The following is a 25,284-nucleotide window of genomic DNA, read 5'->3' as shown; positions in this document are numbered from 1 at the left end:
TGTGTGTGTGTGTGTGTGTGTGTGTGTGTGTGTGAACAGGGTCATACATTTGTGCATAGGAATGCAGTATCTTTAGAATCCACAAGAGGGCATCAGATCCCCTGGAGCTGGAGTCACAGGTCATTGTGACCACCCAGCGTGGGTGTTGGGATCTGAACTCTGGAGGAATAAACACACTTAATGCTGAGCCAGCCCTCTAGCCTCTACTTTAGATTTGATAAAAATGCATACATTTGTGTATATTGTTACATACTGTAATGTGTATTTTCTTGTATATGTAATAAATGTATAATATACTATAACATCTAGCCCCCCTTTACATTATTATCTATAAATTAATTTTATCCTAGCTTGAACTTATGGCTTGATACGTAGCCCAGATGAGTCATTCAAACGAAAAAAGACATGATCTCATAAGCATTGTTTTAAAAATTTACTCCATTATTCAGAAGTTTTTATGCTTCTAGAAACATCTCCGCCTCCCCAGTGAGCATCTGAAGACAACGGGATAAATGCAGCGGGGAACGGAAGGAATGACAATGCTGCTGGGGGCAGGAGCTCGCACCAAAGTGCTCCAGCCAGAGATGGCAACCCTCCCCAAATCCAGCTCTCCAAATGTAGATGCTCAACAGTGTATCAAAGCTTCATTTGGGCAGGGGAGATCCTGTGATTCACTTTTCACAGACTCACAAAAGCAAGAACATGACTTAGCTTCCATCTTCCTCGGCTGCATGTTTCCTTGTTAGCCGTAGGGGAGGGCAATGTACAGGAAGAGGTGACGTAATGATTGTCTCACTTTCATTATTCTCTCCCAGATGAATAACCGTCCACACCAGGGATGAGCTCACTCTCTATTAGTGGAACAACATCTGGTGAGCCAGGGCCCCCAGCCGAACACGCTGTTGGTTTGAAGCTATATTTAACCAGCAGAGACCACGACTCTTAGTTACATGGATCACATATGCAGCCAGGCTACGTGGTGAATATCTTTTTAAAGGGTAAGAAGCACTCCATAAAGTATTTTGACATGCGAGCCTTTCTCTTCCTTATGAAGCAAGGCATCCATTCACCAGGAGATCCTGGGCTATTATTAGAGGGGACTGTCTTAGACATGTGGCAGATGCCTTCGTCCTCTTGGACTGAGGCTCAGATGCTCACCATAGCTGTTTAAGTTTAAATCACAGATAGGAATCTCTCTCCTCTAATTTCTCCTCTCTTCCTTAATTTCCAGGCAGGCCCGCCACGCTGACAACGGTGAATCTTACAGAGTAATCCATCTAATAGATTTACCGTAAATGATGAATCATCTAGTACTTAAATCTAATGAGCAATGCTCTAAGTCAATCTGACTTTTAAAAATGCAACACAGCTAAGGTCATCAGTTAAATGTGCTAATACAGAGTAATGTGGAGGCTCAGACACACACAGTCATGAAGCTGGGGGGCTCTGGGATCTGCCATGGGCTAAGGCCTTGAGGGGGATTGCTCACTTAAAACCATGGCATTAAGGAGGCACAGTGACACATTCCTTTAATCTCAGCACTTCGGAGGTAGAGGAGGAGGATCTCTGTGAGTTCGAGGTCAGTCAAGTCTGCATAGTGAGTTCCAGGACAGCCAGGACTGCACAGTAAGACCCTGCCTTGAATAAAATAGATGATAAAAAAGCAATGGCCATTGGCAAAGAAGATAAGTGATCCGTCCTGCCAAGGACCAGGGACATGTCTTCAAATTTAGGATCATCTCATCCCCCCAACACACAAAGTGTAGTAGCATTTTCTCATAAAGATGTCAGCAAGCTGTTTTTCCTAAAATTGAAAACATCAGCTGTAGGCTAGCCTAGCATAGCAGGCACAAGGTCCTGGGTTCAATTCCCAGAGCCACAAAAATGATTGAATAGAAACTAAATAAATACATCAGCTGTGAAAAGAATGTTTACTTATTGAAAATACAGAAAATACAATTGCTTTACCATGAGTTTAGTCAAACAGATATTTTGGCATCAATTAATATTTTATATTTATTTATTTTCTGTATGTGTCTGTGTTTGTGGATGTGGGTGTGTGTATGCCATGGAGCATGGCAGAAGTCAGAGGACAATTTGCGGGACTCCATTCAGGCTTGGTGGCAAGCCCCCTTACTTACTGAGCTAGCTATCTTACTAGCCACTTCGGTCCTTTTAAGTGGAATACATGTAAGCATTTTCTCACATTATTAAATACTCTACAATTTCCTTCTAGGTTGTCATGCAATATTACATAATGTGGGCATACTGTAACTCATTAAATCAGTTCCCTATGAAATACTGCATGTGCTTCTAATTCTTGCCATTATTAATAAGGTTATAAAAATATGTATAACTAAACCTTTGCTCCCATAGATTATTTTTTCTTAAGATTAAATTGCAGATATAAAACTGGGTCAAAGTGCATACATCTATTAAAGAGTTTCAGTACTTGTTAAGCATACCTTTATGCCAATGTAAAAGGTTTGACTTTTCTCTACCAGGAAACGGTAGTCTTAAAATTGGATATGCTGCTATGTATAGTGTCTCTGCCTCAGTTTATCTTCTGTTCCCTATCTATTCAAGAGGGCTGGAGCAATGGGAAAACAGTGGTTATTCTGCTCCACATAGCTCTTCATTCAATCTGTACAGTAATCCCATGAGCCAATGAAGTTTAGAGAGTTTATAGATAGAAAATCTCGTTACCTCCAAAGTCCATGCTTGGGGTTAGAGAGATGACTCCGGGATTAAGAACACTGCCTCCTGAGGCAGAGACAGGAGGATGGATCTCCATGAGTTCAAGGTCAGCCTGATCTGTAGAGCTAGTTTCAGGACAGTCAAGGCTACACAAAGAAACTCTGTCTCGATAAACAAAATAAAACAACAACAACAACAACAACAAAGAATACTGGTTCTGCAAGAGCAGCCGCATGGCAGCCTTTAACCCTCTGTGGCCCCAGTTCTAGGGAATCCAGTGCCCTCTGACCCCATAGGCACTGCGCACATGTGGTAAGTGTATGTGTGTGTGTGTGTGTGTGTGTGTGTGTGTGTGTGTGTGTGTGTAGGTAAAAACTGAATCTCTTTAAAACTCCGGTCCATGCTCTACCCCGCCAAACGGTGCAGTCTCTTCCGTACTTCCCTCTTTCTCTCGCTCCCTCTCTCCCCACCCACTTTTCCCACGTGTATGAACTCATTGCGATAGACTCCGTGAGCCCTGCTTTCCTAGGCTCCGAAGACTGCGCCGTGAACTGAACAAAGTCCTTGCCCTTAGGTACTTCCCAGTAGAGAGACAGAAAGTGAGTGTGTAATATAACATCATGTAACAATGAGTTCCAGGGAGAGATGAAACCGGGAAGAAGAATGAAGACTGGCAGTGTGCCATGTGAAACAGATGTTCCGAGACAGCCTTCTGGGTAGATGAAGCAATGAATCATCCAAGGGCGAAATGGAGGGCAGACTGTCCGGGCTAAGAAGCCCAGGATTAAAGCTCAAACACCGTGGCATGTGCCGTGCATGCGAGGAGCCCCTGAGAGGTTATCGGGGCTGCAGCACAGTGGAACTTGTGTGAGTTAGTTCCAGCATGTTCTGGGGCAGGGGAGTTAGGGGCCAGACACAGGTGAGCACGTGAGGAATGGACCAACTGTCGATGTTTGTGGAACTGACGTCATGTCCACTGCTCTGTGGAAGAAAGGTGACTTCCCACCGGTCCCTCATTCTGCTGGCTGTAGAATGTAGGGAGCTAAATCTTCGGCCATAACATGAACACACTTACCCTTCAGTGCAGGAAAGAGGGCTCAGCAGGGAAAGACTTTTACCACCAAGTCTTATGACCTGAGTTTGAGCCTCAGAACCCCCTGAGCTGCTGACTCCCACAAATTGTCCTCTGACCTCCACATAGCACATCATGGCTTGTGCTCAAACACACACACACACACACACACACGCATGCACAGATTGAAAAACAAACAAATAAACAAGTTTTAAACACTAACTGTCCAGGCCCCGGAGTTTGACTGTTATTCTAAGCATAAAAGGAAGAATTCCAACCCATGGACCACTGACTTGCCCTCCCCAGAGGAGGAGCTGGCTGCATCTGCTCCCTTCATCACTGGAAATAAAAGGGTGAAACAAAAAAATAAGCAATTTATTTAACAGGCATTATCTTACAACACCGGGAAACCATTTCATTTCAAAGCCCAAAATGATGTAGCTATTAATCACGTTAGAGGACAAACACATTTATCTAGAGACCAGCTATTTCCTGATGTCATTTAGATTCTTAAATTCTGCTGCATGTTCTCCCACAGAAAGGACATCAGCTTCCTTTCCATGCTTGCCAAAATATCTTTCAAAATTTAATTTGAGATTCAATTAATTTGTTATGTATTATCAAGAACTTAAATGTTCCGTTGCGTGTGTCTGTCTGTGCTGTCTGTTTGTGGTGTGGGCATTTGAGAACACTGGTGTGTGCACATATGGAGGCCAGAGTGGGACTTTGGACCTCTTCCTCTGTCACCGTTCACCTTGTCACTTCAAGATGGTGTGGTAGTGGACGCCTTTAATCACAGCACACAGGAGTCAGACGCGGGCAGATTTCTGTGGGTTCGAGCTTGGTCTGTCACCAAACCATAAGCTTCCCATATGGCTAGGCTACTCAGCTCGTGAGCTCCCAGGATCTGTCTGTCTCTCTCCCTCAGTGCTGGCATATGAGCCATCTCCCCATCTCCTGCATCATTAAAAACTTAAATGTTCTTAAAAATCGGTTCCAAGTGCACAGTAGTAACAACATAGCTTGGTGGATTACCGTCTGCCAGCAAAGTGGTGTAATGATGCCCTCTCTTTCCGCCCCGTCCTTCTCCTCTCCTTCCTTTTCTCTTCCCTTTCATCTTCCTTTCCTGCTTGTTCCCTTTTCCCGCTTCCCCTTCCTTCCCTGGGGACTGCACCGGGGCTCTGTAATACAGGTAAGAACCCAGCACTGTGCTTGGAACTCTGAAGTCCACTGAGAGCCTTTGTCGCTCCAGTGTAAGAATGCATGAGATTTAGTAATAGAAAAAGTGTGGGGTTTTTTGTTTTGTCTTGTTTCATTTTTTTAGCATCTTCCAGTTTTATCATAATTTATTGTGTACACTAGTGGGGAAGGAACAGCCTTCAGAGCTGAAACGAGCATTTTGCTAGTGAAATATACATTAGCTGCTATATATGGTGGAAGATGTCTCCTGAGGATATGGGTGAGGGGGGCAAAGAGCCGTAGTGGGGCTAGGGAGATGGCTCGGCTGGTAAGGTGTTGCCATGTAAGCATGATGACCAAGCTTGATCTCTAGCACCCACACAGAAAAGCTGGAGACATGGGAGCAGTACACACCTGTAATCCCAGTACTGGGGAGGCAGAGGCTGGAGGGCCAACCAGGTAGCTAATAGCTGAATTGGTAAGCTTCAGTGAGACCGGGTCTCAAAGTATGAGTAGGCAAAGACACCTGATGTCAACCTCTTTTCTTCTCTCTCTCTCTCTCTCTCTCTCTCTCTCTCTCTCTCTCTCTCTCTCTGTCTGTCTCTCTCTCCTTTTCTAAAACAGACTCTCATCCTGCAGCTCTGGCTAGTCTGAAACTCCCTATGTAGATCAGGCTAGCCTCAAATTCACAGAGACCCCCCTGGTTCTGTCTCTCAAGTGCTGGGATTGAAGGCATATGCTACTATGCTCGACTTCGGATATCAATTTCTGGCCTTCATATACACACACATTCATGTATACAAACACACACACACACACACACACACACAGAGAGAGAGAGAGAGAGAGAGAGAGAGAGAGAGAGAGAGAGAGAGAGAATTGTTGAAGAAGCCTGCTTGTGTTTCTCCTATCACTTTTGAAGTGAGTGTGGCTGTACAGTATAAAATATAGGTCCATGGGTTTTCTCTTCTTCCCCATGACAGCTAAGACCTTGTACCAAATGTCAGGAAGTTATTCAGCTTTTTGTCAGGACTTTGCCCAATGGAGTGATGTTTTATTTATGTTTTAATAAATAAAGCTTGTCTGAAGATTAGAGGGTAAAACTGAGCCACAAGAGGCCAGGCAATGGTGTCACACACCTTTAGTCCCAGTACTAGGGAGTCACACATCTTTAATTCCAGCATTAAAGGGGAATATAAAATGGCAGGAGGCAGAGGCTCAGGGCTCTCTCTGCAGTCACCCAATCTTGTTTGAGGTCAGAACCTCTAGCGGCTTGGCTGTTTCGCTTCTCTGATCTTTCAGCTTGAACCCCAATATCTGTCTCTGGGTTTTTAATCATGTTACATCACCCAAGTCTGAATTTCTCTGTGCTTTGGCTTGTGCAGGTCTGAATTAGCTCTTCATGGGCCCTGAGAACAGTGCAGCAGGTTGCAGCCCTTCTCCAGCACTCTTGGAGGGAAGTATGGGAAGCAGCAGGCTGGAGGAACTTGTGGGAGGCAGGCCTGAGTGGGGACAGGGATGGTCTGGACAGCGTTGTTGCCTCTTTTATATCAGCGCAAATCCTAGTTAGAGGCTCATGTGATTTCTCACCAACCATACCACCCCAAATCACTACCACAGTTTTGTTAATTTTAGCACTTAGATAAGATTTGATTTGATGTACACTTTCTTGGTTTGCTCTGTAACCATTTTGCTTCATGGGCCACAGGTTTGCCCATAGCTACTAGAGGTTGAGTTCATGGGTGTGTCAGTTATGTCCTAAGTCAAGTGACAGATGTAAGCGGCTCAACATAAAGGGAGGTCTGTGGTTCCTGTAAAACTCTATCCAACAGCTGCTGAGCGTGAATGTGTCGGGTTTGTGGCATGCTAGGACACCAGAAACCCACTTGCCTTAAAGTCCTATGTGACTATGTATAAGGAATTCTATTGCCAGAGAAGGACTTTCAGATCACACAGGTGGGTTTTTTTTTTTTTTTTGTATTAACTGAGAAAAATAGCTTGTCCTGTGTGTTGTCTTTCCCAGAGAAGCTGGTTTACTCTGTATAGTGTGTATACAAGGCCATTTAGTTTACAGGAGAAGAAACTCACTCCAATGGAGTTTAAGCCAAATTTGAGCTTGATTGAGAGAATGTACGAAAGCTTAGAGAACTTGAAGGGTAATGTTCTAGAACCAAAGCGGTCCGGTCCCTCCAAGGCTGGAGCCTGGCGCTCCGCTCTGTGGGCTTTCCTGAAGCTCACTTCCGTTTTCTTAGGAATTTGGTTTTGATTTCACAGCACGGACAATCTAGTTCTTCATGGAGAAAAATGGAGTTTTTTTTTTAATCCATAATTTCTTCATCTCTATAAGGAAAGCGTCTTCTTTCAGCCAGTTCTAGATTTTTAGAATCCTGAGGCCGGTCTCTGCGTGGCACCAAGGCAGGTCTCCGCGTGGCCATGAGGCAGGTCTCTGTGTTGTCAAGAGGCATGTCTCTGTGTGGCTAGGATTAAACTGTGTTTCTGATCCTGGATGAATTCCTGTGGGTAAGTCTAGAAAGCTCCGTGGTGGGTTCAGCCTGTGGGAAGAGAGTGGGACCATCAGGCACCACACAAGCATATTTGATTTGTAAGATTAGCTATTTTTTGTTGTTGAGAATTTCGTGTATTCGTATAACATGTTTTGATTAAAGCTACATCTATTTCCCCTTTGGTTGCTCTCCTGTTCTCCGCCAATTTTCCCTCCCATCTTCTTGCACTGTTTTTAATTCAGAGTCCACTTAGTGACTCCTGTATATGGGGTATCGGAACATCTACACGAGCATGAGGAGTTTCCCAGAGACAGTAGCCCTGAAGGAAATGAACTCTTCCTCTCTTCCTCCCTCAGGAGCCATCAGTTGCCAGTGGTTCCTCAGCTCAGGAGGAGACTTCAGGAGCTCCACCCTCATCCATGCTGGGATTTTGACTGTCTCAGTTTTGCTCAGATCTTATGCATGCAGTCACGTGAGTTCACAGTGCCATGACCCTACCATGACTGACATATATGGTTTTGCCGCAGACATCCACTATCCTTGGCTCTTACAACCTTTCTATCCCTCTTCCATGATAATCCCAGAGCCTTGGAGGTGGGGCTGTGATATGAACGACCTATTTAGAGCCCAGCACTATAGTCTCTGATCTTCTACATGTTGACCAATTGTCCTCTGTCATTAACCACCATCTACTGCAAGAAGAAGATCCTATTGAAGGTTGAGAGATACGCTGATCTATGAATATAAAGTCCTTATCAGAGCTTGGGGGTGGTTTATTATTATGTTCGTCTAGTGAAATACTGGTGCTAACTCTTCCCTCAGGGTTTATGACTTACCCAGTTGTGAATGTACCAGGCATGAGTTCTGTCTTGTAGAGTACGTTTTAATCCAACAAGAAGGTGATTGATTTGTTACACCCATAACATTGTGCCACGATTGCAGCAGTAGGCACATCTGGCATATTAGTTTGTATGCTTCCTCTACTGGCACGCTCCAGTCTCCCTCCCCCTAGCAGATACTGCAAGAGGAGGCCTGGCCAAAAGGAACAAAGCTGCTTCTACATCTTCGCACAACCAATTTTGGCCTTTGATGTGGATGGCTCCCTTGCTTGATGAGGAAGGCTTTATTACTGAAGTACGGATCAACTTCTGGAGAGTGCGGGGTAGTGGAAAGCCGCACCAAAAACTTTTAGGCATAATCCGTGGGTAGGGGAATTTTGACAGGAAACATTGTAGTTAGGAAATCCTTGTTTTTAATATGATGGATGGTTTTCCATCTTTGAAAGAACCATTTCTATGATATAATGTTTGGATTCCCTGGAACTGGAGATAAACACAGTTGTGAGCTGCTGTGTGGGTGCTAGGAATCAAACTCAGGTCTGCTGGAAGAACGGTTGGCGCTTATAATCTCTGAGCCGTGTCTTATGCCCAAACTCTGGGTTTTTCTTTGTATTAAGGAGAAAAGAAACAAAAGGATCTTTCATCCTTCCATGGAGGCCGTTATGATATTGTAAGGAAGGGATCCTAGGTCATCCTGTCAGCACTGGGGTAAGGTGTCACCACTGAGCAGAAGGCAAGGCTTAGGAGCAAGGGACTCACAGAAGCACCTGCCAAAGGGCTGACCCAGACTTTCATGAGAGGCAGACATCTTTGTTTTCTGAAACATCACAGAAGAAGATGTCTGTGCTGGTTAGACGGGTCGCCGTGACAAAACACTTGACAAAAGCAATTTCCAAGGTCAAGGCACATGGTTCCAAAAGCTATAGGTTCATAGCCTGTGGTTACAGCTGTGGTAGCTGCAGGTGGCTGTCACCGTTTATGTGATGGTGAACAGGGAGATGAACAGGGAGCAGATCTAACTTCCAAGAGTATTACCCCAGTGACCTACTTCCCCTAGGTAGACCCTGCAAAGTTTCTAACATCGCCCTGGGAATCAGGCATTCAACACAGCTGAGGACATTTAGTAGCCATTGTTTGTAGAGGCTGAGAAATGGGAAAGACGAGAATAAAGTAAACACTGCTTTTATTTGGTGTATGTTGATTCTTTCTCGTCTCCTCTCTCTCTCTCTCTCTCTCTCTCTCTCTCTCTCTCTCTCTCTCCCTCTCTCTCTCTCTCTCTCTCTTTCTGTTCCTCAAAAGTTTGAATTAATTTCTCTATCCAAGATGCTCAGATAAAATCTACTTATATACTGTAGATCTTGTTGTTGTTAGTCATGAATTTTTAGTGGTTAGTTTTATGCCTGGCATAAGAAAAATAGGAGCTGGGCAATGGTGGTGCATGCCTTTAATCCCAGTGGAGGCAGAGGCAGAGGCAGAAGCCGGTGGATCTCTGAGTTCAAGTCTAGTCTGGTCTACAGAGTCAGTTCCAGAACAGCCAGAGATACACAGAGAAATTATCTGTCTAGGAAAGCAAAAACAGAGAGAGAGAGAGAGAGAGAGAGAGAGAGAGAGAGAGAGAGAGAGAGGAAGGAAAAAAAGAAAGAAAGAAAGAAAGAAAGAAAGAAAGAAAAAGAGAGAGGGAGAGAGAGAGAGGAAGGAAAAAAAGAAAGAAAGAAAGAAAGAAAGAAAGAAAGAAAGAAAGAAAGAAAGAAAGAAAGAAAAGTAGGCTTATTTTGGCTTGGAATCTGAAGGAACAGTCCGCACCTAAAGATGCTACATTTGGGAATGTCTTGGGGATACCTAGGGCCCTGTGTGGCCACATGGAGCAGAGTTGCTGATCCATTTGTCTCTGACTAATGGGCAAGTTTATACCGCTTCTGTTACAGCAGGCCCACCTTTGCCCCCAAAGAATGCGATCTTGTTGTCCATAACTATGTCATTTTTGCAATGTTATTTTTCGCATTTATAATTATTTAAAATAACTTGCAATCACAGCTTTGTTTTCAGTTCAAAGAAAGGGGACAGGCCGGGCGGTGGTGGCGCACGCCTATAATCCCAGTACTCGGGAGGCAGAGTCAGGCGGATCTCTGAGTTCGAGGCCAGCCTGGTCTACAAGAGCTAGTTCCAGGACAGGCTCTAGAAACTACAGGGAAACCTTGTCTCAAAAAACAAAACAAAACAAAAAACAAAAAAAAAAAAAAAAAAGAAAGGGGACAGTGTGGAAGAATCAACCCGGTACTTTAAGTGTCTCTCATTGTTTTGATTCATGTATTTTCGATGTCTGTTGCCATCTTGCTATACCTAACTGCAAAGAAGGTAGGGAAATGCAACCTAGTTGGGTGCCTTGCATATAGATCAAAGCAGGGAACAGGTCTGGCTGGTAGTCTCTGAGGCTGTACCTACAGTCATTGAGAGCTACACTTGGTAATGTGTGGCGCTGTCTCATTGATTCCACACAGCTCCACAGTGAAGAGCCTTTGCTTAGACACAGTTCCTTTCCTTTTACCGCCTTTTAGCATGATAGCATTGCTTATCTTAATACACAGCAGGTTCCATTTGGAGACTCCATGTGGGCCCACTACCCCTGGCATTCCTTTGGACTCCAGTATATCACTACTCCACCCCCATTTTCTACAAACAAAAAAAAGAGGGCTATATTCATTATTGTCTGGAACTGAGGCATAGAAGGTGGTGAGAGTCTCAAGGAATTTGAGAAAAAAAAAAAAGAATTGAGAACTATTGTTATTGACTTATTTCCCACACATTTTTTGATTCATTTCCATCAATATCCAATTTCCAAAGTGTATCTTCTTTTCACATTAAAACAATCAAGCGACTCTCTGCTCTTCTTTGTTTCAGAGACAGCTGTATCTTTTCGTACAGGGCCGGCCGTATCCTTGAGACATGTTGGTGAAGGCTGGAGGAAATGAATTTGGCCAAAATTTGGCACCTGGTTACCAGGGCTTCTTTCAACCCTGCCGAAGTGGATATTGTTTCCATCATTGATCTTACCCACGTGGCCTACGTGCTAGAGTCTGACTCTACCCAAAGCAGGTTCCACGGTACAGTCAAGGCTGAGAATTGAAAACTCGTCTTCAGTGGGAAGCCTGTCACCATCTTCCAGAAGGGAGACCCTGATGACATCAAATAGGGCGGTGCTGGTGCCAAGTGCATTGTGGGGTCTACTGGTGTCTTCACCACCATAGAGAAGGCCAGGCTCACTTGAAGAGTGGAGCCAAAAGAGTCATCATGTCTGCTCTGTCTGTTGATTCCCCCCATGTTTGGGTATAAACCATGAGTACATTTCACTCAAGATTGGCAGCTTGCTTCCTGCAGCACTGGTCAAGGTTATCCATGGTAGCTTTGGCATTGTAGACTGACTCCTGGCCTCCGTCCATGCCGCCACTGCCACCCTCTTTCTTACCGTTAGTACCTCAGCAGATTCCTTATTTGTCTGGTTTTTAACACGTGTGTGTGTGTGTGTGTGTGTGTATGTGTGTGTGTGTGTGTGTGTGTGTGCGTGTTTTCACCTGTTTGTGCAGCATGTGGAATGGGCAGAGGGCATCTTGCAGTTGTCTGTTCTCCCATTTTATTATGTTGGTTCTGGGGCTCAAACTCAGTCAGGCTTTGCGACAAGCCCCTAAAATCAAGCCCCTCTGAGCCATTTTGTCAGCCCGCTTGGTCTGTTCGTATCTTTTACGTGTGCTTTTGCCGAGATAGTTTCCCAAACACATCTGGCATTAGAGGTGTCTGACTCCAAACTCAGTCATCTTCCAACACCTTCGTAACGGGACCGGGTGTCACTCATTTTGTTGACATTCCCTACCACATCCAGCTCTATACCGGTCCCCACATATGGTCTGTGTCTGTTTGCAGAGCTCGGCACATCGCCACCTGTCCGTGCCTAGTGTAAAGGCCCCAGATCCTACCCTCAGCACCTCTGTCAGCAGGACCTGCCTTTGCCTGCGTGCTGTCCCAATAGCCCATTCTTTCCAGTGCGACTATTTTAATTATACCTGCTTGCACGAGGCCCTTTCCATACACTGTATGAAGAGCTTCAAGCACACTGACCCCACCCACTTCCCTGCCTCTTGTCTCTCTCTCTCTCTCTCTCTCTCTCTCTCTCTCTCTCTCTCTCTCTCCCAGTAGCCCCTGTTGTTCTCAGACAATTTTGCTGCTAATTTTTATATTTGTTTATTTATTTAGTGTGTGTGTATCTGTGTGGAGGGCAGAAAACATCTTGTAGATGTCGGTTCTCCCATTCCACCTTGGTTCTAAGGATCAAACTCAGGTCACCAGGCCTGCATTGCCACTACCCACTGAGCCATCTTGCTGGCCCTCACTTCAGCTTTGATGTCATTGGTACATACATGACTTCACTCGGTTGCTCCTCTGCTACATGAATCTTGGCCGTTACTCCCTTTTAAATTTCTTATTTTCAAATTAGAGGTAGGGATAGTACCTTATTTACTCGGTTTCCAGCATCTTCATTTAGCCTGGCCTAAGACTGGCACTGAATAAATATTTTGGGGAGAAAGGAAGGAAAGATGGAAGCTGTGGATTTAACACGCAGTCCTCATTTTTCTTAGGTGCAACTGAGGGGACACAGTCCTGTCCTGGCAACAGCCCTTACAGAGCGCGGCACACGGGAAGGGCACCCTCCAGGGCTCTGGGAGCAGCAGAGGTGAGGGTGACAGTGCCGGGTCCTGGCTGCTGGAGCTCGTCATCAGCTGAATGAATCGCGTAGTTAGTTCCCGGTCAGGAGTGCCACAAACACTGTCTGTGGACACCTAACACCGCCCTCAAGCTTCAGACACATCTCAGCCTTGGCTACCGACCGAGTGTCCCAGCTCCGCACCTGGCAGAGAGATAGCACCATAAAACTGAACATGATTGTGTTGGACAAGCACGCTGCACTTCTGGTAATAAACGCACAATGGCCCCGTTTGTAGGCTTGTTCGCTGAGGTATGCTGGTGACTAATGGAGATATATCTGAGACGGCTGGGAGTCTAAGGAAGGAGAAGGGCCTGCGTTTGGCTGCTGCCTACATGGCCACTGACCTTTTCAGATTCTGGCAAGCGTTAGTTTGAAAACAGTTTTGATCTTTAAATTATAACTAGAAAAGTCGTAGCTGAGCAGAAGTCCCCACCCGTCTCTGCCACTCCCAAATAAGAGAATAATGGTCTCTGGCCTTCAGAAGTAACAGGCTTTCCTCTGACTAGATGGCTCCACGTGGCTGACTGTCTCCTAATTCTCAGAGCCCACTCATAAAAATGACAGCTTCAGCCAGGAAATGAACTTCACACAGTGAATAAAGGTTTAAACAAATCGGGGGCTTTGTTTTCTCCTAAGTTCAGGGACGTAAATTTCAGATGTGCTAAGCAGCTCGGAATGTCACTACAAGCTTTTTCAAGTTGAAATGTGACCTCTTAAAAAAACTTTGGCCTGCCTCACCTCACTTCTCCTGTCTAGTGGAGGCCCAGCAGCCAGTGTGAGCAGCGGGGACCATGTTCCAATGCAAGCTCATGGCCCTGGACTACTACAACCTCATAGGCTTCAACTGCAAAAAAATGAAACAGAAATTTAGAAACTTTGTTGTTTGACTTGAAGACCAGAAAATCAAACGCTGCAGAACTGAGGACAGAGGTAACTGAGAAACCTCCACAGCAGTGAGTGGCCCAAGTTCTTCAGAGTAGTTCGGAGGCATTAGCTAACCTTTCGAGATTCAGGAGAAGCAAGAAGCAGTGATTGGCTTCTTGGTTTGCCTGATAGAATTGAATGTGGGGATAATACTGAAAAATATAAGAACTTAGTACCTGGTAACAGAAAAAATACTGACAACACAGCTAAAACTGAAGAGTCGTTGAGTAATCTGGCATAAATAATCTCGATTTTTACGGTTGGTGTGATGGCTCTGGCTAGCCTCCTTCAGAGTCAGCATCATTGTTATTGCTTGGCAATGCTTAGGACAAGTCGTAGTTTGGTTCAGAAGCATCTAACACAGGATGCAGTTGCTACAGCAAACCAAACAAATTTTGGTTTACCTGCTGTTTTCGACAAGCATATTCCTGGCCTTGACACAGGAGATTCATTTCTTAGCCAAGCTGCTCAGATCCTGCAGCTGCCGCACGTAGCGCTCAGAGGGCTACAGACGAAAATTAACGAAGCCATAGTGGGCGTTCAGGCAGTCGTGGCCGATCCGAAGACAGACCACAGAGTGGGAAAAGTTGGAAGATTAGAAAATCAGGAATGCAGCTTCTTGCCTGCTTAGTGGGATAGGAACTGTGTGCACCGACATGTGTCTGAAAATCAAATGCCACACAAGATGGGAGGAATCCCAGGAGACTGACCGTGTTCTGGAAATTTACTACCACTGCATTTTTTTTTTTTAAAAAAATTAAGTTGGGGAAAGTTAGGGAAGAAAAAAAAAGCAACTTTGCATCCTCAGAAGCCACAAGAAACTGGATCTGATGGCGTTTGTAATGCCAGTGTGTCTGTTTTGAAAGGGAGGCAGAGAGCGGGGAATCCCCGGGCCAGCCTGGGTCACAAAGCAGTAGCAACAAGCTGCAGGCAAAGACTGGTAAACTGCCCTCCGACTTCCGATGTTGCGTACCATGGCACCGTGCCCAACCCCTACACTACACACATGTTTATTTCTCGCCCCCCTCTCTCACACACATATACCCCCCTCTCTCACACACACACATGAACACACTATACACACATGTATCTCCCTTCCTCCCTTTTTCTCCTCTCTCTCTCTCTCTCTCTCTCTCTCTCTCTCTCTCTCTCTCTCTCTCTCTCTCATTCACACACCACACACACACACACACACACACACACACACACACACACACTATAAACCAAAGTTATGTTGAAGTTCTAATCTTGGGTCTGTATAAATATGACACTTCTTTGAAAATAGGGTACTATCAGATGTAAGCTACCTAGGGTAAGGTCAGAAAGGTGGACCCGAATCCAGTGTATCTTTGGTTTTGAGCAGGGTCTCATGTACCTTAGGCTGGTCTTGAATTTACTATGTAGCCAAGAATGATTTTGAACTCCTGATTCTTCTGTCTCTACCTCCCAAGTGTTGGATTAAAGTTTCATTATCAATACATCTAGTTTATGCAGTATTAGAGATCAAACCCAGGGCCTTGTATATGCTAGGCCAGCATTCCAGACCCGGGCCACCTCCTTACCCACGGGTGATGTATTTTCAGATGAAACTTAGAAGTGGAGCTGAAGAAGCTGTCTGGGCATGGAGGCAGAGGCTGCCTTACAACAGAACACCCGAGACTGTCTCTGAGTGTCTCTCCACTCCTTTCCTGTCACTACGAAGACACCATGACCGCTGCAAGTCATAAAGAAAGCATTTGACTGGACTCATGGCTCCAGAGAGTTGGGAGTTTATGGCAGCTGAAGGCGTGGTGGTAGACGCTCGAGTGGCAGCTGAGAGCTCAGGTCTCCAAACCTCAAGTTAGGGAACCAACTGGAAATGGCTTGAGTTTTTTTTAAATCTCAAAGTTCACTCCCACCTATGCACACTTCTTCCAACAAGGCCACACCTCCTAATCCTTCTCAAACAGCTCCACCAACTGGGAACCAAGTACTCAAACATACAAGCCTATGTGGGCCATTCCCATTCAAACCACAGCAGGGGGCAAGGAAGACCCTGAGACCCGAGGGTCTACATTTCTGCTGCTTTAAGCCATTTGGGTTCTGGAATGTTCTCACAGCTGCAGGAAACTGACACAGAGCCTCGCGGGGTCCTTATGCTTTCCTGCTTGGCCACACTCTTTGCTTTGGAGTCTGCCTCGGCTTCAGGTGGCAGCGCAGAAGGTCTGGAAGCAGGCACCTGTAAGAAGAATCCACACTCTTGCTTTGCCACTGAAAGCTTGCTCTGGGTTTATTTTTATTTATTTTTTATATTTTATTTTTTTGAGACAGGGTTTCTCTGTAGTTTTTGGTGCCTGTCCTGGAACTAGCTCTTGTAGACCAGGCTGGACTCAAACTCACAGAGATCCACCTGCCTCTGCTTCCCAAGTGCTAGGATTAAAGGTGTGCACCACCACCACCTGGCTTTGTACTGGGTTTAAAGAGAATATTTTGCCTTAATATTACTGTCCGTTTTCTTTCTTTAACAGATCTTACTTTACCTTAAAATTTTAAATTACATTTATTGTGCATGAGTGGCAGTGGGGGGCAGGGGGGAGTTGGGTGCCCTTGTGCCATGCGTGCCTGTAAGGTCAGAGGACAACTTGGAGCTGGTTGTGTCTTCCTACTTTGTGGGTACTAGGGTTTGAGCTTGAGTGCTCAGGCTTGGCGGCAAACACCTTTACCTACTGAGTCCTCTCACCAGTCCAGATTTTTGTCTTCATTTCTCAAGACAGAGTGTGGTAGTTTGAATAAAAATGGCCCCCATAAGCTCATAAGGAGTGGCACTATTAGGAGGTGTGGCTTTGATGCAATAGTTATGGCCATGTTGGAGGAAGTGTGTCACTGTGGGAGTGGGCTTTGAGGTTTCATATATGCTCAAGTCATGCCCATGTCCTGTTGCCTGCAGGTCAAGATGTAGACTTCTCAGCTCCTTCTCCAGCACTATGTCTGCCTGTATGCCACCAGGTAGCATCATGATGATAATGGACAAAACCTCTGAAATTGTAAGTCATCAATTAAATTTTTTTAAAATAAGATTTGCCATGGTCATGGTGTCTCTTCACAGCAATAGAAACCGTAAGATATGGGGTCTCTCTCTGTGCAGCCCTTACTGTCTTAGAACTCACTCTGTAGACCAGGTTGAACTTAAACCCTCAGAGATCCACCTGTCTCTGCTTCTTTAGTCTTAGGAAGAAAGGTGTGTGTTACCATGCCCAGCCTCAAAGCTATTTTAAGTTCACCACAAAATTAAACAGAAAGTATTGATTTCCTGTACAGCCCTTGCCCTGATGCCCCAGACTAACTCGTCTCTCCTAAGATCACAGTAATGGAGCCACATTGCACACCCTACCACCCACAACCCACACTTCACATTTGACTTCACATTCAGTGTTGCACCTTTACGGGCTTTGATGAGTGTGCATTGATCTTTGTCCATCACTGTCACGTTAGATGCTCTCCTTCGCTTCAAAATTTGTGTTTCACGTAACCATCTCTACCTTCACTTCTGGCTCTCACAATCACTGATCCTTTCTCTCCCTTCTCCAGAGTTGGAACCGTATGTCACCTAACAATGTGCCTTGCAGGAATGAAGGTGCTTGCATTGCTACAAGTCAGTTGGATGTTATGAATGCTTCCATGTTTGAACAATTCCTGAAAAAAATATCTGCTTTAATAAACACCCGTGTTCAGGGTTCGAGTGGACGTTAAGTTTTCAAATGATTTGAGTAAAATATCAAGGAGCCCCTTAGTGGATGGCATAGCAAGAGTGTGTTTAGTTTTGTAAGAACTGTCTACGTGCCTTCCACAATGTGTTTGTATTATCACCAGCAACAGATGAGACGCCCTGTTCCTGTCTCCATCAACATTTGGTGGTGGTAGTTTGGGAGGTAAGTTACCTGTTGTTTGTATTTACAGCTCTCCCGACCACATTCGGCGGCGAACACCTTCACGCGCTTGTCTGTCATTCGCGAATCTTCTTTAGTGCGGTGTCTGTTAATCTGTTTTACCCACTTTTCCCATTTGCAGATCAGGTTGTCTTTTCTTACTATTGGATTTTAAAGAGTTCTTTGACTACTTTGGGCAACCGTCTTTGGTCAGCAATGTCTTTTGTGACCATTTTCTCTCTGTGCAGTTGTCTCCCTGTTCTTGTTCTGGTTTCTCTTGAAAAACTTTACAAGACTTTTGTTTTCTAGCAACTTTGGCTTCCATTTGATCTCATTAGCAAGGACATTTTAATGCATATTATTTTAACTAAACATGTTGCGTTCTGATGGAGGACTCTCATTGGTTAATAAAGAAACTGCCTTGGCCCATTTGATAGGCCAGCCTTTAGGTGGGTGGAGTAGACAGAACAGAATGCTGGGAAGCAGGGAAGTTAGACAGACGTGATGAAGCTCCCGCCCAAGATGGACGTGGGTTAGAATCTTCTGGGTAAGCCTCCTGGTGCTACACACATTACTAAATATGGGTTAAAGCATGATGTGAGAATTAGCTAATAAGAGGCTGAAACTAATGGGCCAGGCAGTGTTTAAAAGAATACAGTTTCCGTGGAATTATTTTGGGGCATAAGCTAGCCAGGCAGCCGGGAGATGGGCAGCAGGAACGCAGCCCGCAGCTCTCACTACAGCTTTCACACATAAACACGTTGCTGTCACACATTAAATTAGGGTTCTCTTAGTGAAGACAAGGGAGCACAGATATTGAATTGTGTTTCATCCTGTTCAGGTTCTTTTAACAAAATACTGGAATTGGGTAATTTATGAGTAATAAGAATGTATTTTTCACAGGACTGTAAACTGAGAAGTTCGTGATAAAGACCCTGGCATGTTCATTATCCAGTATTGGCTTGTCTTCTGGTTGTAGAGAGAACCTTCTAGCTCTGCCTTCACAAGGCAGAAAAGAAATGCTAACTCTTTCATCCACTTCTTTTATTTTTAAATAGGACACACTACAGTAGGAAATAATGGGTTTGCATTTTTTTAAATTGTTATTATTGTTGTGTGTATGTATCTTTATAATGTGTATGTGTGTGAATGTAGGATGCACTTGTGCCATGGTGCACACGTGCACATCAGAGGACAAGTTTTAGACATTAATTCTCTCCTGTCACCTTTAAGTGGGCTCTGTGGATAGTCCTCAGGTTGTCAGGCTTGTTCAGCAAACACTTCACTTACTGAGCCATCTCTCCAGGCCTGGAAATTCAGATAATTTTATGATTCTGATATATAACAATTGCAGGGGTCAGGGAGAAAGGTGCCTGCCACCAAGCCTACAGACCTGTGTGACCCCCAGCACCTGCATGGTGGAAGAAGAGATGTGACTTCTGTAAGTTGTCCCGGGACCTCCACATGTGCTATGGTGCACACTTACATACATGTGCACATGTATAGGGATTCAATTCCAGGTCTAGGTATAAAATTGCAATGTAAAGCAAGAGGATCTAGACTTCAGTTCAATGTATATCTTTCATTTATATAAAACTATATGTGTTCATTTTGCCCATAAAAATAACTCTCATAATATATTTCAGCAGCAATATAATGAAATCTAACACAGTTACCAAGAGGACCAGGAGGTCAAGCCATGGATTCAGTCAGGAAATGAACCACTATCCTCAGACGTTGGCTGTGGTTTACTGTTCCTTGCAATGCAGGCATTGTTTTTGAACCAATCTGTTGAAACTTGCACGGGAAACTTTGCTCCTCAATGATATCTGTTCTACTGCCCAAAGGACCTGCTCTCTGAGTCATTCTAGCCTGGGCTTACATGCTGCTGAATCAAGATTGCCTCAGAATGACGTGTTGTGAGACAACGAGCCAGAAACCAAAATCAGGAGACTCAGGAGTGGGTAATTGGCAGCTTGTCCTGAGTCTCATTTTCCGTGCATGCTGTTCTCCCACCCATTTGCCAGGGCAGGCCTGCAGTTTTCATTGCATTCGTTAGTAGACAATATGTTTTAGTAGGCTAGCATTTGGAAGACACAAAGATGGAGACAGGCAAGAATCTCGTTATGCTGTGCACAGCCCTCTCCTTTGGGGGCAACCAATGCTATCAATCTTTAATGTCTTGTGATGTATGTAGTTATTTGTCCTAGGGATTAAATTCATGCATGTTAAATATATAGTGAACCATTGGAATACACCCTCATTCCTTGTTTACTTCATTCTCTGCAATTTCTAGTAGTCACACGAGTGAAGAACAGCAAATTAACAGCAATAGCCAAATGTATGGTCTTTTGTTTTATCACTAGACTACGAAAAAGCAAAGTCTTGACACTATAATTTCTCAATAAATACTTCAGTATAAATTTATGAAAAAATGAGAACTTTTCTCCTCGATAGCTAGTTTCCAGAGTCCTGGAGATGCAGTGTAGGCCAGCTGGCTAGAAAGGGCATCTCAATGGTCTAAGCAGAAATGATGCCTACAGTCTACAAGATCAGCCCCTAAGACATGCCCATTTGGTGGCATCACTGTTATGAGTCCAATAACTGCTCTTTGGATTTGAGAGCTGCTCCAAGGACAAAATCCATGCTGAGCACTGTGAACCTGTTAAAAAGCAACAACAAAAAACTAAAAACAAAACAAAACAAAAAACAACAAAAAACCCCCCAGAAACAAAATCAGAATGTCGCTGGGTGGTGGTGGTACATGCCTTTAATTCCAGCATTTGAGAGGCAGAGGCAGGCAGATGTCTGTGAGTTCAAGGCCTGCTCTACACAGTGAGTTCTAGGACAGCCAGTGTTCCACAGAGAAACCCTATTTCAAAAAACAAACAAACAAACAAAAATATCATTATGGGAGAAGTCATAGGTGAACACCAGAGAGACCCACAAGCGCTTCAGAAAAAAACCATGACTATTTGCACTGCGTGCTCTAAGGCTACACTGTGGAAGAAGGGCAGAAAGAATGTAAGAGCTGAAAGACAGGAGGACTGTGGAATGTGATCTCCTGGCCCAGACATAGCCATAGCAGTCCTGAATTCACAGAGCTGCAGGTACCTGCATGGGTCTTCATAACCACTGGCCAGCCAACAGTCACCTGCATGGGTATTCACAACCCCTGGCCAGTCAACAGTCACCTGCATGGGTCTTCACAATCCCTGGCCAGTCAATAGTCACCTGCATGGGTCTTCACAATCCCTGGCCAGTCAACAGTCACCTGCATGGGTCTTCATAACCTCTGGCCAGTCAACAGTCACCTGCATGGGTCTTCACAATCCCTGGCCAGTCAACAGTCACCTGCATGGGTCTTCATAACCTCTGGCCAGTCAACAGTCACCTGCATGGGTCCTCACAATCCCTGGCCAGTCAACAGTCACCTGCATGGGTCTTCGCAACCATTAGCCAGTCAACAGTCAGTTTTGGAGAAAGGGAAGGCGCCAGGGGCCCTACCTCTCACCACTGAACTCTTTACTGCTGGGAGATTCAGGGAGAGGGGGGTTGTTGCACTCCTTTGTGACCCACTGATGACCCCACCAGACTCCAATGGCTAGTTCCAATCTCATGGTCTTAGCAGTGGCCATGGCTAAAGTGAATGAGTCACACAACTGAAAGTCTGCAAAAGACACTGGTAATGTTTGGCAGAGGGCATGAAGAGATGGGAAGATAGAAGAGAGGGTGTCTGAGAGTAATCAGAATTCATTGTATACATCCATGAAACTGTCACACAAAAAATTGATTTTAAATGTTTCTAAAAATGAGGACCTTGATAACAATATCATGCACTTCCTCCAAATTAACCACAATGTCTTGGTTATCAAATGATCTGTTGTGAGGTGAGCCAACCGTTGTCTACATTTCTATGGTAGCATTATGATTCATTTTTTATTGTTGGCCTGCTCAAATCACACATTGTATTTTAATCCGTTTGCACAAAGCATCTTTAAACTGGCCGACTGCTCAACTTTCCTGTTTGTTCTTTTTTTCCTTTCTTTTTTCTCTCTCATATTGGTTTACAACTCTGTAAGTTTTTTTTTAAGTTTAAATTTATCAACTCCTTTAATTTATGGACTCAACTACATATTTTTAATTTTTTTTTTACCTTGTCTAGATAAACTAACTTGATTGGTATCAATGAGAAGTGAGGGAACTCACTGATAGAGATAAAGAATTGGAATTTTCCTTCTTTCTTTCTTTGCTTCCTTTTATGCCTTTTAATACTAGTTAATATCAAATCCAACTAGCCTTCCTTTCAAAATTTATCCAGAATCCAAGTAATTCTCCCCATCCCACTCATTCCAACCTCCCTTGGGTCCAGCCATGGGTCAGTATCTTTCACTTGAACTTTGGCTGTGGCTTCCTGGTGTTTCTTCCCATTTCTCCCTGTTAGAGAGAGTCTCCTAAAAACCCAAGTTACATGATCTTAGTCTCCACCTCAAACTCTTCCAATAGCTCCTTCAGAAAAGCTGAAATCCTCAGAACCCTGCCAGTTCCTTTGTGATCTGTCCCTACAGCCTTTTGACCTTTACCCACCTTCTACTCTTATCCTCCCAGTACAGGCTACAGACCTTACCTGTCAATCATCCTCACCCTCCCACATCCTCTCCCAGTACAGGCTACAGACCTTACCTGTCAATCATCCTCACCCTCCCACATCCTCTCCCAGTACAGGCTACAGACCTTACCTGTCAATCATCCTCACCCTCCCACATCCTCTGCCACACGGTTCTCCGTGTTTCCGTTGAACTCACCAACAGTACCATTTCCGCCTGGCTTGCCTTTTTCACCAGAGAACCACATTAAATGACTCACCTAAATGTCATCTTCTAAGAAAGCCTCCTTGACCACCCTGTTTAAAATTCAATCTCTATTGCATTGCCAACCAGCCTTTGTTTATCTTTACAGCATTCGCCACCCACAAGGGACTGATGGGACTTGCCTATTTGTTTATGTGCCATCTCTTTCCCTTAGAATGCAATCACCATGAAGGGAGAGATTTTTATCCATCTTGTTCACTGCTGAATATCAGCGTTCGGAACATTGCTCAATACATGAATAATTTTGGACACTCAAAGAAACCTTTCTGCTTTCTTTTACATAACCCTTCCTTGTCTAGAACAAAGTACAGAGCTGACTGACTCTTCTAATAATTTTCATTCTTGATATGGAAGCAAAATTGCTTTTTATGTTGGGCAAGGTGAATTATTGTTCTGGAAGTACAAGCACCAAAAACTAGCATTCTTGAATTATGACCCCCTCAAAATCTGTACGTTGGGCAGGCGAGTTGACTTGGGGAAAGTGCTTGCCTCCAAGCCTGTGGGCATGAGTTCTAGTCCCCCAAACTCACATGATGGTAGGAGAAAACTGGCTCCCGCAAGTGGTCCTCTGGCCTCTACATACGTGCTGTGGCATGTACACACAGACAAGCATATACACAAATAATTGTAGCACAAACATTTCAAATCCGTATGTTGAAGGTGTAGCCCTTAGTACTGCAGAATATGACATGGTTTCTCAAGTAGTGCTATTGCAGATGTAATTTAAGCCAAGGTCATCTTGGAGGAGGTTGGCTGGGTCCTATGAGCTATGACCAACGTCCTGGTAAGAAGAGGCATTTTCATTACAGAAGAACAAATAGGATGTGAGAGGCCATTACGAGAAGGTAAGACAAAGGTCTGCAGGGTGAAGGTGGGGCATTAGAGACAAGGAGGGCCCCGCCCATTACTCTTGCTCTCTTTGGCTTGTCAGGGATGGAGCCCAGGACCTGAGTGTGCTAGGAACCTGCTGCTGGCCTGCATTCTGATGAGGCGTTCTCTCCAGAGGATCTAGTCAGCACACCTAGACACGAGAACTGGAGCTTCAGGGAGTTTCTTTTAGGATTATATTATGCTTCCCAGTTCAACACATACTAATTTATTTCTTGACACTCAGCAATCATCTGTTCAAACTGCAGGTGCCCTTTACTTGAAGCAAGAGTTACAAAAACACCATCTTGCGTGCTGTTTTCTCTTGGCCCATTAAATTATTTAACAGAAAGAATCTCCGTGTCTTTGCTCATGGAGAGTTTCCTGATTGATATTAGGAAAAAGTATCCTTTTTATTAGTGATGACAGTTGGGCAGGGTCTCTTGCAGAAGAATGTTAAAAATATTGCTGTTGGCTTCCCGGGAGCTCAATCTGTGTTTTGGTAACCACGATTAGCACCTGAACTTGCTATCCTCTGTGTGACTACCAGAATACGTACTCTGCATCTCTCCATTGTGTGGCATGCTACATCCCCAGCGAATGCTGTTTCTCCTCATTCGCCACCCTCACTGATTTGTCTTTGTATATTCTATATAATTATGTAATCTTTGGAAACCTAATATGATTTAAAACCATTGTTACGTGCATATGTTCTCGTGGAGGCTTTAGAAAGCAGCTGAGCATATGGTTAGCCATGAAGGAAGAGCCGAGGTTGAGGTGTGTGCAGACTGGGCATTCTCTGGCTTCCTCCAGCAATTTGTGTTTAGGGGCTCATATTAGAAACTATAAAAAAAATGTTTTTGGCATATGAAGTGGGTTTACTTGAAATTTTGATTTATCTATTGGCCTGTCTCTTTGTCTGTCTGTCTGTTTGTTGTGTGTCCACATGAGTAAGTACATACACTGCGAGAATATGGAGGTCAGAGGGCATCTGCAGAAGTCTGTTCTCTCCTGCCATGTGGGTTCCAGATACTGAACTCGAGTTCCAGGCCTTGTGGCCAGCGCCTTCCCCAACGACACATCCCGCAGGCCGGTGAGTTTACTTTAAAGTTCACAGCCCTCCAGAGTTATGTCAGACGTGTGGCAAGGGTTGCACACTGAAGTATTTGGTTAGATCTTGTATAGGTTGACTGTAACCATGAACATGTGAAAAAATTCTCCTTACACCTTTGTAAGACAGAGGGTTGAGGAACTTTCACGTACAGAATTTTTTTTTTTATTTGCGGTAGGAAATCAAATTATTTCACTTCTCCTAAAACGGTAAAATAAAGGGCTTATCCACACACCAGAACCTTTGCTGGACTCAAGCAAAAATAAGTCTATAACCCTTTCTTCAGTTACGGCCATTTTCAGTCATAAAACCACAGCCGATGCTGGCACAATGTAATGATGATCAGTCTTTGTCCTTGAAGAAGTTCAGGGTCACAGCTCAGGTAAGAGTTGGGTGCGGGCTTTTAGCCTCTGTGGGCTCCTCCGTGTTTGACTCCAACCTTTACTAAAACATTTACTTTAAACTTTCATGACTAGAAAATTATTCTAGTCGGGCTGTGGTGGCGCACACCTTTTATTCCAGCACACGGGAGACAGAAGCAGCAGAATCTCTGGTCTCA

General features: G+C 44.5%; 1 pseudogene; it reads left to right on the top strand.

Moving 5' to 3' along the window:
• Positions 1-13,838: 13,838 nt before the first annotated feature.
• On the top strand, positions 13,839-14,602 carry LOC119801701 (annotated as a pseudogene).
• The last annotated feature ends 10,682 nt before the right edge of the window (positions 14,603-25,284 follow it).

Source organism: Arvicola amphibius, chromosome 15 (genome assembly GCF_903992535.2).
Source record: "Arvicola amphibius chromosome 15, mArvAmp1.2, whole genome shotgun sequence".
NCBI classification, from domain to species: Eukaryota; Metazoa; Chordata; class Mammalia; order Rodentia; family Cricetidae; genus Arvicola; species Arvicola amphibius.
The sequence above is the reverse complement of the archived record's forward strand: the minus strand, read 5'-3'. Positions and strand labels throughout refer to the sequence as shown.